The 14,780-nt window shown below is 42.2% G+C and overlaps 1 long non-coding RNA gene across 1 annotated transcript; it reads left to right on the top strand.

The window, feature by feature from the left end:
- The first annotated feature begins 6,145 nt into the window (after nucleotides 1-6,145).
- Nucleotides 6,146-11,102, top strand: LOC115004797 (uncharacterized). Its single transcript, XR_003831880.1, has 3 exons — nucleotides 6,146-6,231; nucleotides 6,614-6,683; nucleotides 7,436-11,102. It is a non-coding gene; the product is annotated as an uncharacterized LOC115004797 (long non-coding RNA).
- Nucleotides 11,103-14,780: the final 3,678 nt, after the last annotated feature.

Genomic DNA, 14,780 nt, shown 5'->3' with positions numbered 1-14,780 from the left:
ATTCCTGATCCTGACGTAAACTTTATCAGTGGCAACCTGCCACATGAGACACAGGCACTCCGGGGATGATACCCCGGATGATGAGTTAGTAACATACATTTACATAAATGCATACAGATAGAGAGGGAGAAGAAGAGAGGGAGGGGAGGAGAGAGGGAGAGAAGGAAGAGAGCAGGGAGGTGTCCCTAGGCAGTCTAAGCCTATAGCAGCATAACTAGGGGCTGATCCAGGGAAAACCTGAGCCAGCCCTAACTATAAGCTTTATCAAAAAGGAAAGTCTTTAGCCTGCTCTTAAATGTGGAGAGTGTGTCTGCCTCCCAAACACAAACTGGAAGCTGGTTCCACTGGAGAGGAGCTTGATAGCTGAAGGCTCTGGCTCCCATTGTACCTTTAGAGACTCTAGGAACTACAAGTAACCCTTGTATCAATCAATTCTATGCTAATCACCATTAGCATGCTAGCGAAGTTAGAGCTAACTCAGAGCTCTAGATTCAAAGATTCCAAAAGGCTTTTTTGTCACGTGCACAACAGCTACAGGGTAGTTGATGGTAATGAAACAATGCAACATACATTATACTTAACTTAGAACAATGCAATGATATAGTGCTAGAGACATAATAGAGCAAGTACAATGCAGGAATAAGTCAAATATAAAATAGAATAAGAAACAGAATGTAAAACTTAAAATACTGTGCAGTGGAATCTAATACTGTAATAATATGTAGAACAAACATGTGTGTACTGTACACATGTGATAAGTGACACTTCTACTGCTGAAGAAAAAGTCTGTATGAGATCATTGGTGACTAAAGTGAGGAAATGGATGGAGAGGACCACTCTCTTGGACCCTGTGTGTGTGTGGGGGGGGGGATGTCTCCCTCCTGCTGCAGCTTCAGTGTGTTGCAGAGGTCAGCCTGACGTCCACCTGCAGCCACATCTCGTGCACATCTCCCTGGCCCATGCTTCCCTATATTCCCTGGACTTGCGTTTTATTTTGGACTTGCACTCGCAAGTAAAGAGTTTGTTTGTTTTGGGCCACGACTCAAGACTGCATTGTTTTATTTCATTTAATTTTAACGGACATAAATCGCAGGGTGCACACTATGTAAATGATCATTATGTCAGTCAGCTTCTCCCGTTAGGATTCCTCCCGTGTTCCTTTTTATGACACTACCAGTGAAGGTACCTGTATGTTCTGAGGTGATGCTTTCTGTCTGGGATCATATCTGTGATTAGATTAAGCAGTTAAACTATTACGGTTTTTCTTCCATAAATATTAAACGCACAATTTGTGTTTCTGCCACGAGGGGTCTGAATTAAAACAATAGTAGAAGCTGGAGTTTGGTGTGGTGGTGCAGCAGCGGTGCATCATGGGAGTTTTATGTGGTGGTGCAGCAGCGGTGCATCATGGGAGTTCTTCTCTCCTCTGATTCATAGGTTAAAGGGCCTACGAAATGATAAACATGAATTTCTATTGATGATAGTAAATGCTATTTGTGGTGTAAAATTATGTGTTATTTATGACACAATGATCGCAGTATTTAATAAATCATGATTTAGTATGTCGACCACCGATGTTTACATTGCCGCTACCGGAAACACCCGACGCTGTGTTCTGACGTCACAAGTAGAACACAGTCCACCAGTTAAATACACAGACAGAAGCGGCAGACGTGGCGATGTCGGACTCTGGCTCGGATATTTCGACAGAATCGAGTGACAGTGAGTCGTCTCGTTGCACCTTCAAGAAGAGGCGTTTATTGAAGAGGATGCCGGTGTCGTGGATTTAGATCATGCGGGCGAGTTTAACGTGGTGGAAACAGAGCAGCGCGAGACACAGTATTCAAGATGGAGACACAGACGGGAGCGAACATGCGGATGATGGTGACGGTGATCCTGGATTTGGCGGAGATCCTGTGTGGCAACAGAACACAGACAGGTATATACATTTGACTATAGTTCATAGAACTTCTTAATATATAGTAAATACATCATAATAAAACGTAACATTATCCTCGATCGTAAATAGATCTATCCTATATCGAGTCGATAGCGTGGTTTCCTTGAATTGTTATGAAACCCGACTAGTTGTCCGCAAATTGCTCAATCGCTAAATATTCAATAATTTCTCTACTTGGACACATCGACGTCTGTAAAGCTTGATAACTTGATTCTTTCTCGAAGTTTCTGCGGTTGAGGTTCTATCGTTGTGTCTGATGTCAAACGTCATATATTACGAGCTGTATACAAAGCATTAGCTATTAGCTAACAAACAGACCAGAGGACAGCGCTGTTTTAAGTTTGTTTTAAGTATAGTCTGTATACTGACCGTTTTACGGCTGCCTATAGTAACCGGAACACTTACCAGATGTTCATGGAAGTTACGATGTCGTAACTTCACGAGAATTACGTGAAACGGGTAAAAAGTTGCTACTAGATAAATCCGACCTCCGTACGACCATAACAGGCTTATGAGCTGCTTACGAGCCTGTCGTCAAACACAGGCATATAAATAGTATGAAATTAAGATGACGTTAATATTGGCCTTTTCCTGGATATTGCATATTGTGTACATGTCCTTACCACTCTTCTTTTGTACATTTAGGTGTACATGTGACAACTGTACAGTTATGGAAGCAATTGAAGAGCTGCTGCCAAGAAAAGGATGTCATGGAGGAACTCAATGAATATGAGGGACATGGTGCAAACAACCTGCAGAACAGATCACCCAGGACTCAAATCAAAGTGCCTGGATGTTTGGGTGTTGCAGACAGCCTACCACAGGTATGTGAAGAGGGACAGACAACGAGCAGGTGATGAGCCACGTAATGAGGAAGTTACTTGTGTGATGTGTAGAGCTCAGAAACTTTGATGCATTTATGGGAAGTCGAATGGTCCCTCTGCCACAGTCACAGAATACACAGATAAATAAGGTGGAAGTGATTACCATTGACATGTATTATCTTGTATGTTACAGAATGTATCACTATGTGGCATACCGCCGGTGAGATTCTGCCGGGGAATACTTGGTAAGAACCACAGAATGCCATCATGTGCCATTCAAAAGATCTGTGCTACGTTTCCATCTGACAACTACACGTCGTTCAAGTATCAGCACTTTATTAGAGTCGATAACAAAACACAATGTCAGTTCAGTGATTGGATCTGCTTCTCTACAGCACAACAGCATCCCTCTGGTTTGGATCTTCCACCGACTGCTGAGTGGAGCTGGGACTTCCAAAGGTTCCTCATCAACATTGTCTTGGCACAAAGCGTAGAGTCTCGCTCAAGAGTTCAGTAACACACTCTGCAAAAAATCTGTTTTATAATCAAGCATTATACATAATATGTATGTGTGTGTATATATATATATATATATATATATATATATGTATGTGTGTATATATATATATATATATATATATATATATGTATGTGTGTATATATATATATATATATGTATGTGTGTATATATATATATATATATATATATATATATATATATATATATATATATATATGTATGTATGTATGTGTGTATATATATATATATATATATATATATATATATATATTATGATGCTGACCTTTGGAACAATCAACCTGGATTGGAACTTGCAGTCCAGCTGACCTGACACGTGGTCGCCTGCATGGACTTGTGGTGTGTCCGTGGAGGGGGATCCGTCTGCACAGCAATTTCTTTCTGACATGTCTGAAATGTACAAAACACAACTTTACTAATAAATCTTTCAAGTTTGAAGTTTGTTTGAATCGGCGTGCTGGCTTGTGCTGTTGTCTCGGCAGTATTGTAGGCACAGCATCTGCGTTCAGTTTTAAATTCTTTTTGAATCTAATTTCCTTGGCGAGCATAGTTTGTTCGAAACACGATCTCTCAAAGTGCTGCCCACAAATCATAGGTTTCATCGACGCACTTGTCCATAAACGCAACATTTTATCATCTTATGGCCACAGAAAGCTAGATTTGGAGACGGCTCCACATCCCCATACAACACATCGCTTCACAATTATCCTTGACGATTGATTGTTGTCCATTCTTTCTCGTAATAATTGACAGCAGTCTTTGCTGGACGCTTCAACGCAGACGTCTGGACGCTTCAACGCAGACGATCACTGGCGGCTGTGTTCTACTTGTGACGTCATCGCCCGAACATTGCCAAAGTGGATGTTCTCGGCGCAGCGACCGATTGTTGTTAGCGGAAGTCATTTTTATGTTGTTATGATCGTGATTTATTCCGAATACATCAATATTAAAAATATATATATGGCACATTTCACAATAGATATGCAACCTCTATCATATACCAAGCCCAATAACACTGACAAAATATCATTTCGGATATCATTTCATTTCAGATCCAGACCTCCGAGGATTAAATCCTGTAAATAAATTGCTTTTTCGCAATATACGTCAGAAAAAATAGCTTACACCAAGTTTATTATTTTATTTCTGCAATTGTTCGTAATTTGACTTTATTATAATGGTTTGCACTGACGCTAGCCTTCGCTTCGTCCCATTTGAGATCTGATGATTCTCCACATTACTCTGTGACTCTGTACACTCTGTGACGGCACCACTTTAAAGTTTTCACATTGAGAGCAGTTGAGAGTAATCGTCTGGTCTGCTCTCCATACTGGCTGTAAAGCTGTTCTTCCTATCAAAGATGGGACTTCACACACATTAAGAAGAGTGATCACATAATATGTGGTTTTGTTTTTCAAAAATGTCCAGACGTTCATCAGACGAGCTCATTGTACTGTGAGCAATATACTCAATGATGAGTATTCTATCGTCTTTTTCCTCTTTGGTACAGAAGTTATGTTTCATATTGACATTATAAATGGATGTTGGAGTGACATTAACACCAGGACGTCACTCAGCTTTTTGCTTGTTCGTCTTTTCTATCCATATTGTTTGGAAATAAAAACTTGTAGTGTTGTAATGTGAGTAACTCGACCAGCGCTGGCGTCCGCTCTCGCCCTCCTTCAGCAGAATCTGTCTCTCGGTCTTTAACCGCAGAAGAAGTCTTGCTCAGTGTTCTGCTCTCGTCTGCTGTGGTTAGTATCAGGAGTGTGTTCAGATCGGAGGCTCTGCTTCAGGCCACAATGAGGCGTTGTTTGATTTCCACCCATTATTTTCTTGAATTTTCCAGTTTGATATGAAGGACGAGAAAACAACTCTTGCTGCGTGGACTAATATAACGCATTTCATACATAAACCATCCTTTTTATTCAAAAATAGAAAGGTTAATAGCAGTACTTAAATAATGGTTAATTGAGAGGAAATCAATCGGTGACAGTTTTGTAAATCAGATGATAATTAATGCCATATAAAACTCTCGTTTCTCTTTTCTTGATTTTTATCTCTGGCAGATTAAATCATTTCTTTAGCTGTCAGACGGGATGAATAATATTACCGCTTTATTTTGGGCTTGGTTTGGAATTTGTCATTAATTTAGACATCTCACAGGCTAGATGATTTATTCAGGAATATAACATGATGAATAGATAAGGCAATATTCTTATATATCTTTTATTATTATCAACAAAGTGAATAAAAAAGACTCAAACCTACAATGAATGTATCCTGCTAACAACTTCAGACTAAAGATTATACCTCTGTGCCTTTAATTTCCCCCAAAAAACAATTAAAAACCCATAGAATACATTAATATATGAACACTGTATGTTAATAATTATGTAGGAATTTACTTTTTAATAAATCCTTTTTACATTATTCATCTTCAAATTTGAGGAATAGCGTTAAAATACACGGCAGTGAAAATTGGCCTAAAATTACGTTGAAATATTTTTTCTGAAAAACATAAACAATAAAGTTCTAACTATTCAAATATCTTTCTTTACGCATTATGTCCTAGAAACATTGTAAATGTTGTTTTTGGACGAGAAACTGTCACAACTCTTGAATTGCATTTCCTGTTTTATTTTGAAATGCTCACTCCCCTTGTATCATGTCTTGTTTTACTTCCTGTCCTTGTGTTGTTTCTGGACCCTGTGATTGTTCATTTGTTTCTGCTGTGTCCACTCACCCTGCCCTTGTGTTTTTGCATTTCTCCCCCAGCTGTGTCTCGTTCCCTTGTTTAGTGTCTGTGTGTATATATCCCTGTCTGTTCCAGTGTGCCTTGTCAGATCGTCATTCGTGTTTCACCCATGGTTCCGTGTGCTTCCCCATGCTACGTCGTGTCTTACCTGGTTTGTGTTTTTTCAGTTTTTCTTGTTGCCTCGATTTTTGGAATTGTAAGCTTTGTTAAATAAAGCTCTCTTTTTGTTTACATTGTCTTGGGTTCTGCATTCGGGTTCTCAACTTTACCGAGTCTTAACAGGAACGGCAAATTCTTGAAGTTTCCTACTTTCCTTTTGTGTCATTTCTATAAATATCAGAATAAAAAAAATGTGTGTTTTCTGTTTAAAAAGTACAAACATGGCAGCTGAGAGATGCGTAGTTTGTTGACCGAGCTTTGTGTAGCCGTGTCTGTGAACAGATGACGGGCCGAAGTGTTGGAGGCTCAGTGAAGACTGATGTCAGGTGTCCCGTAACTCAACAGTTACAGACGAACCTCCTTTTTGTCTCCAGTGATCGTCTCGGCACCTCCAGACAAAACCGTTCTTGAGATTTGGGCTCCTGCACGAAGCGCTCCATCTTGGTGAGTGAGTGCGGCCGGGTCCCAGGCAGACACCGTGAAATGGGCACGACTCTGGATCACAGAGCAGGCCAGTCAGCTCACACTACCCATAGCCGGTCCATTTACCACGGTCCATTAGTGTGCTCATGCTTTGCTGGCTCCACAGCCCTGCCATTCATTCATCCCGCTGCGCTGAGGCTGTTTGACCACACTAATGTTCCAGGTACTCTGCTCAGCTCACTAGGTAGCTGCAGTGCTAATAGCCCCCGGGCTCTGCAGGCAGGTAATGACTACATACCAGGCGAGACGTGCAGGATTGATTGTTTTGATTAGATGGGGTATCTTGGGGAATGTGATGCTTAGGCGTATTGATTTGTTTTGCGTGTGGTATCAATCATGACACCAAGCATACATTGCTTAGGAATGTTGGGCGGCTGAAATGTCTATGAAGTTGCAGGTTTTTGTCTTTTTTAAGTGACGAAACAGATGAAACCATATTGTGAGCAATAATAAATGAAGATGATGATGATGAAGCATGAGGCGACCTCTACGTATCAGTCAGAATATCTGCACACAATTCTGTCAAATTCTTACTTGTCTTTTTTTTGCCAAATAAATTTAATTTAAAGTTCGATTTTATCAAAACTGGCTGAACCGGTAATCGTTATTATGAAACGTTCTGGAAAATTGTGTGTGTGATCACACGATATCAATATTTCGTTTCGATACACCGTCAGTTGTTGATGGTGAAATTGTGTGTTTGTGTATTGCAGTGCATGACTGGTGGTTGAGCTGTCTGTGTGCCATAATGTAAAGGCCACTATTCCTGTCATCCCGGTGATTTATTACCCAGCCAGGAGCCCTGCGGCCGGGTCCCCAGGGCCACAGGAGTCGCATCACATGGACAACAGCACAATATTGCCCCGCTACGCTTCACTGATGCCAGCTGACACATGAATCTGTCTGTTGACACCCTGGCATTATGTTGGAAACCTTGCAGGTCAAGTATCAGAGCAAAGGGTTAATGTGAAAATAGATTAGAACCCATGAGAGGAAAGTAGGATTGGAGCCGGGCCTTGTATGAGGTGCAGGTGAGCTGCATCGTCACGGTGCACTCGAGTCTCAGCAACACTTGGATCAGCATCTGGGAAACATTTTGTTTTGGAAGAGTTGAAGACTGAAGTGATGACTCGGCTCTTCTGGCACACGCTGCTGTACAACTCATTTAAATTCCTCCTTAAGTTCGGCGAATGTGTGTGAAGTGCTTCGTCAGGAAGGCACACAGGACTAATCAGACCAGAGGTCTCTCTGCTGCTCAGTGTTGCACCAACTCTCTGATCCGTTCTCTGACCGTCTGACACACGAGGATGTCCTCAGATACATATTGTGCTTCTGTTGTTCCATCTCCGGCCTGTCACGGCCGTCTGCATGATGCATCCACAGCAGCAGCACTGAACAGATGCACCAGCTGCAACCTTTTTTGCCGATTCCAATTTTATAAAAGTACAGAACAATAATGTTAGTCTATTTGCATCTGATCAAATACGAAAACGGTTTAATAATAATACAAGAATGGGAGAAAATTGCAAAACTTAAAGGAACATCTGCACTTATTTTATATAAAAAGATGTAACAACTAAAACATTTCAAGTTAATCAATAAAATATAAAAATTGGAAAAACAATGGTCTCCTTGTTTCTGAGAGACGAAGCGTCGTGTCCTCAGGGAAACACTATAATGAATAATCGACCGCTAATCAAAAGGCTGCTGACAAAGTGTCAGACACAGACCAGTGGGACAAACGTCACTGTTCTCTTTAACTTTTACTGTTAAATTGACGCCTAAATATTAAAGCGAAGGATTTAGAGCTTCCACCTTTTTATTTCGGTGAGAAATACGTTTATGAAATAGTGCTGATCATGGAGCGCTAGAGGCTCCGGGGATGTTTTGTCTTTGTTCTAGACAAAACTGACATGAAATATATTCCAGATGTTCATGTTCCCCTAAGGATGAACCCGACGACTACGACTTTTCCTGTAGCGCCACCTGCAGGCGGACATCTTGGACTTTTCAACGGAGATGAAGGAACAGGGATGTGAACACAATGAGCTAAATTGAACCTTTTCTCTCCGAACGCTAACAATAAATGACCTCGCATGTTGATCTCGTCAACACGTTAAATGATTCTTCCACATTTAGTTTCTCGTACATATTGAATTCTGCTGACACATTTGATTCCTGTTTGTTTTGGGGCACTAAAAGAATGTGATTTAAACCATATGTCCCATAATAAGGCTAACGAGAGGCTGTTAAGGGCAACTACAGTAAGCTGCCCCCTCGGCGGAGGCTTGTTAATGTCACTGTCACGTTGTAGATGTCTGTGCACGGAGATCAAGGGCATGAAGGCTCAGGCACAGAGGGGAGACCAGGAAGGGAGGGTTTCTCATCAGCACATCACTCCTGCACCCCCCTCCCTTAAGCGGGAACATTTCACACGCTGCCTAATTGCCCTGTGAATTATTAACCTTCATAGATAGACGACGCAGGCTCGTCTGATGCTTCTGAAGGTCTTCGGCGAGTCCTTCAGCAGACGTGTACATATTTTATCATCTACACAGAGACTTCTTGTGTCCGACTGCACAGATTACACTCTGGCTTCTTGGACAGGACACTTAAACTAAGTCCAGTGCAAAGTCATGTAATTAGTGTGTAGGTGTAATACACTTGCGAATGGCTTACGTCCAAAACTACAGCAGGAGGACAGGAAGTCATGCAACATGTTCATATTGGTCCCACTTTCCCCCTTGAGTTGTCTCTCTGTGCGCTGCTCTCCTGCACGGGAAGAAAATCAGATTTTATTTGTTGACTCAAGACTTTTTTTTTAGGCGATAATCTCAGAAAACATTCTCTATATTTAATAATTCAACACGCTGTAAATGAATAATGAATCGTCTTCAGTCTCTGTATATGACGATGTAAATGTCACCCTTTGTGTGCACTTGACTTATTTGATGAGTATGATGCACCATCCTGTGTGAGACATCGACACAGAGACGTCACTGTGTGCTGAGCACTGCAAGTAATTGGATTGTTATTGACCAATATTCTGTGTGAAGCTTTCCATCTGGTGAAGTCTCTGTAACCTTTAAGCAAGGGTCCGGAGGAAGGATGTGTTTCACCTTTGGACGCTCCTTTTGCCTCTTCTGTTCAGATCCTGGAGCCCACAGTGAAGCCGGTGTTTGGTTCTCTCAGCTGGAAGCAGGCCAGTCAGGAGTGTCCTTTTAGAAATGGGCTGCTTCTGTGATAAATGTTCTCCCGTCTGAGGATCAGGACCCTGACACTGTAATGCTACGGGATAAGGCTATACATAGAGAAATCCAAACAGGCGCAGACAGTCGCAGCAAGACACGTTCCTACCTCCACCTTCCCATCGGGGATGTTTACCTCTTGGATTGCCTAATGTAATTGCAACATGTAGCAATTTGTGAGTGGCTAACAGTCCAGGATCCTGAGAATTCTGTTCATACCGAACGCCTCTTCCCATCGTGGGGCGAGCGAACTCTGCAAAGAGTAGTCCAGATATCCTACAAGCGATGTGGTTTCTTCCTCTGCTAATGAGAAAGTGTCCAACGTATTTATTTGGAGGTCGAGCTCATGCAGGAAACTTCGTAAAAATAGATCCAGGGCGATATCGATGAGCCTGTTGCTGACTTTCCTGCTGCTTCCAGTTTCTATCGAATCATCTGACGCTCAACAAGAAAGATGATAAACCTAAATCCTCCCCAAAATATGATATAAATGGGATTAGAACCGACTCAAACGGACCGTCATAGTTCTTATCTCAGGGTGTCGTGTCAGTATTTGGCATCAGTTATCACGGAAGGCTCTTTAAACTCTAAAACCCTTTTTTGCATCAACATTAGCGCACATATGCAGATTATTTAAACACGAGAACCTGCTGAAGATAAGGCAACGGACTTGTTGCTCTACAGTCTTGGTTATTACCTTCCCAGTGAAACCGCTGTACTAACCTCACAATATTAGCCTAATTAAGTGGGTTAAATTAATAATTGGAAGACACAACACAGTCATTTGTGAACACAAATTATTTATTGGACAGAACAAGTTTGAGGGTATGAATTATTCATTTTTAGGGAGGAAATGACTCTCAAACTGTGGCCTGCATGTGTAGTAGACATTGTGTGGATTCACGGCTCATGATTCTCCACACTTGACATCTTCATTGTTAAGTGCTGTAATAACACGACACTAAACTCACTGATTGTGCGTCGTGTCGGCTCCACGCTTCCCAACTTATAGAGCACTTTGCCTCTTAGCAACTTTCCTTACATTGTATTTGTAGCTCAAAACACTTTGAATGCTAGAAAAATACATTTTCTTCCTGAGAATAGATGGAGCTTAAATCCTGACAATGTCTTTACTACAATAAAGCTTTTGAATGATATTTGTCTGAACAGATACGTATTCCCGCTTGGCTTAATTTCCGTCTACACTTGAACAAAGCAGGTGTAGTTTTCTACCTTCCTCTGCTTTGTGTTACTTCACACTTTGGCCTCATCTGGGCCATTGTTTCATCAGGGGGGTTTGAGTAACTTTGTGGTTTTGCGCTGACTCTGCATACTGTAGGTCAGCTGCTTCTGCTGAGCCCGGTTCTGGAGCCTTCAGCTCCCCAGTGTCCCCCGCAGTCCCGTAGCCACAGTAGCCGCCAGGCCAATATAACTCTCGCTGCTGACAACTCACAGAGACATCTTTGTAATTTAAGACGTAATTCCCTTTTCCTGGGAGCTGTATAAAATCTATATTGCAACCATAAACAATGTGGGCTTTCCTGCGAGCCTCCCATCCTCCTTTTTATGTATGCAGAGATATTATTGGAGATGTGCAATGGCAAGCAGTTCTCTTTCCTGAAAGGCCAGGCAACATTAAAGTCCCTGGTCCTCCTGGTGGAGCTGCTTCTTACCTTTTGTAGTTTATCCTCCTTTTTAATTGTGACCATCTGAAGGGGACGTAGGGAGACGTACATCCCAGAGTTCCTTAAAAAGTCTTCAAAGGCATTGGATTCATTAACCTAAAAATAAGACCTCAATTGGAATTAAATGTATTAAATCAATATTTCAAACGTCTTAAAAATGCTGAGACTGCTGATATTAACATCCATCCATCCATCTTTTACCGCTTATCCGGGGTCGGGTCGCGGGGGCAGCAGCTCCAGTAAGGAATCGCAGACTTCCCTTCTGAGGGCCACATCCTCCAGCTCCGACTGGGGGATCCTGAGGCGTTCCCAGTGAGGAGATATCATCTCTCCACCGAGTCCTGGGTCTTCCCCGGGGTCTCCTCCCAGCTGGACGTGCCTGGAACATCTCCCTAGGGAGGCGCCCAGGTGGCATCCTTACTAGATGAACCACCTCAACTTCTCACCCTCTCTCTAAGGGAGACGCCATCCGTCTGAGTAAACACATCTCGGCCGCTTGTACCCGTGATCTCGTATTGACATTTAAAATCTCAAATGAATTGGTAACTTCTACTTTTTTAAATACTTCACTGAATGCCTCTCGCGTTAACGTCACGTGGGGAAGTGCACATTCAATAAAAAATGGCTGTACGACCAAGATTTCACAGCAACACAATGTTTACTTCAGTTTGGTTAGCCAAAGTTGAGGTAAACATTGTCAACTCAGGAGATGCATCTCAGCGGCTTCAGGATCTGCAGGACAGGCTTTTTAAAAATTGTCTTTTTAGTTTTCTTTGCCACCGAAATTGTTCAGTGTTATGAATGTTTGTAGGTCGTCATTGTTCCACAGTCATTGTCCTATCGTTGAAACATTTCTCTTTTCTCCTTTTTATTTTTTGTTTGCGTCTCCTCAGAGCAGTAGATACTGATTTGTGACAAATAAGTGAAATAATCATCATCATTATTGTTTCTGGGTATTTATCATTTGGCTGACAGAATGTCAAAAGCACTGAATTTCAATTCTGTATTGTTCTGCAGCGAGGCTAATTATGCATGTCTAAGTCTGCAGCTATCGTAACGAGTTGTGCTTATGAGGCCGCTCATTGTGGCAGATCCATGTGTCTGCTGCTGCACAGGCTCCAGGCATTATTCCACTCCAGCCTGACACCAGTGTCTCCTCCAATTCCATCTCATTGCATTAGTCATTAAGCTCGGCACTGACACCACCCATCATATCATCGCCTTAATCACATCTGAGCTCCACTGTGTACATATGACCGTATCATTAACACGGCCTTCCATCCCTTCCCCCCCGCCTTCTTTTTCTAGTCACAGATTTGACCCCGTGTTTCATCCATCACACGCAGTTGTCCGGTATCTGCACAGTTACAAACGACTTTCGCCTCACAATGATTCATTCAGTGATCATTTCCACTACCTCCGTATGCAAAATTATTCATCCTCAGGCCAGGCTTGTGGGGCGGTGCGGGTAACGAACAGTGATGGAGTGCAATGTGGATTCCCAACCTTGTGCAAAATGAAAAAAAAATCAAATCTAACCATACTTCTAGCATTAGCTACCCGGCACAGCAGCCAGAGATGGTATTGGTGGGATTCTTCTATCTCCTGTCTGCAGGGGTAATGATGAGGGAAGTCTGGCCGGCCACACTGATTATAGAAGGGTGTAAATGTGTGTGTGTGTGTGTGTGTGTGTGTGTGTGTGGGTAATAGTCTGTGTGAACTTTGCTGAGGTGGTGATTACAGACACCCTGTCGTCCTGTCTCCGCTCCCGTCTGCAGCCCTGGATTCTGAAACACGTGTGTGCACTTACACACACACAGAAGACTTGTGTAGAAATATAGGGATTAAAAACAATAGTAATACATTTTTAAAATGTCAGTTCAATAATGAATTTGTCACTGTGGAAGAAAACAATGACACTTTAGCTCAGACAGAAATGCAGAAATGCAGAATGATGCCTGTGGTGTTTTCTCCGAAGTCGAGCTGCTAACACGGTGCGTCAGGACATCCATCTTTTTTCATTTTGCTCCAGCTTGCTCTGACTAAGTGATTGTAATATGTGAATTGACAAACCTAATTCAGGAGAGACCTCTCTCTCTCTCTCTCTCTCTCTCTCTCTCTCTCTCTGTCTCTCTCTCTCTCTCTCTCTCTCTCCACGATGCTCTGCAGTTTACTGCTTTATCTGCTCCCCATGCTGCCTCCGCCCGTAACAGCATCCAGCTCTCTCAAGATGTTGCAAACTATTTTTAGCCCCGAGTAGAAACCTGCAGACGACCTCTTTTCTGGACATTGTTGCATAAAATGTCTCTCATCTGCTGGATGCCTGCATACATACATAGTAACCTCATAAAAGTGACAGGGGGGGCAGCGTGTGAGTTTATGTGGTCGTCCCCTCATAATGTATTCATCGTGTTTTCTTCTCAACATATGTTGGCTGTGTTAGTTTGATGCTAAAGAATTGAGCTCTGCACTTCCATCTGCACATTATGATGAGCCACAGTGGTCACGTTGGGGGTTTTAGGAAGGGGGGGCTGTTTGATGGATTGAAGGCACAGAAGCCACGACATTGTATCACTCCAGTGCAGCAGAGGTCACCGTATGAAGCCGCTCACTCGCAAACCTCTGGCTTATTTACTTATTTAATTTAAAAGGGAGCTTCTGCCTCTCGTCTGCTTATACAAACATTACGGAGGATTGTTTATCAGTAAATATTGTGAACACTGCAGTATTGATATCAAGGTATTTGATCTAAAGTATTGTGATATTTGATTTTCTCCAGCCCTAACGGTGTGTTCTGTGATCTGGTGTTTCATTCGCTCGTAGTTTTGGTATTATTTTTACAGGTATTACAAAGGTCTTTAAATGTGCTGATGTTGAGTTATCTTTAAACATTGCTCACAGAATCACACCACATCTCCTGACGTCAGTAACCCTAACCCTAACACACCACATCTCCTGACGTCAGTAACCCTAACCCTAACACACCAGATCTTTCTACTCTACACTAAATTAATTGGGTGACCACACCAGGCCGGATTATTGGGATTCCTTAAGTCTGTTTTCACCGTGTAGTTCAATACTCTGTGCAGACCAGCCCGTGTGCTGCGGGGGCCGTCAGTATCTAT

The sequence above is a fragment of the Cottoperca gobio genome, unplaced genomic scaffold (genome assembly GCF_900634415.1).
Source record: "Cottoperca gobio unplaced genomic scaffold, fCotGob3.1 fCotGob3_189arrow_ctg1, whole genome shotgun sequence".
In the NCBI taxonomy this organism is placed as follows: domain Eukaryota; kingdom Metazoa; phylum Chordata; class Actinopteri; order Perciformes; family Bovichtidae; genus Cottoperca; species Cottoperca gobio.
This window is presented reverse-complemented; position numbering and strand designations above follow the sequence as displayed.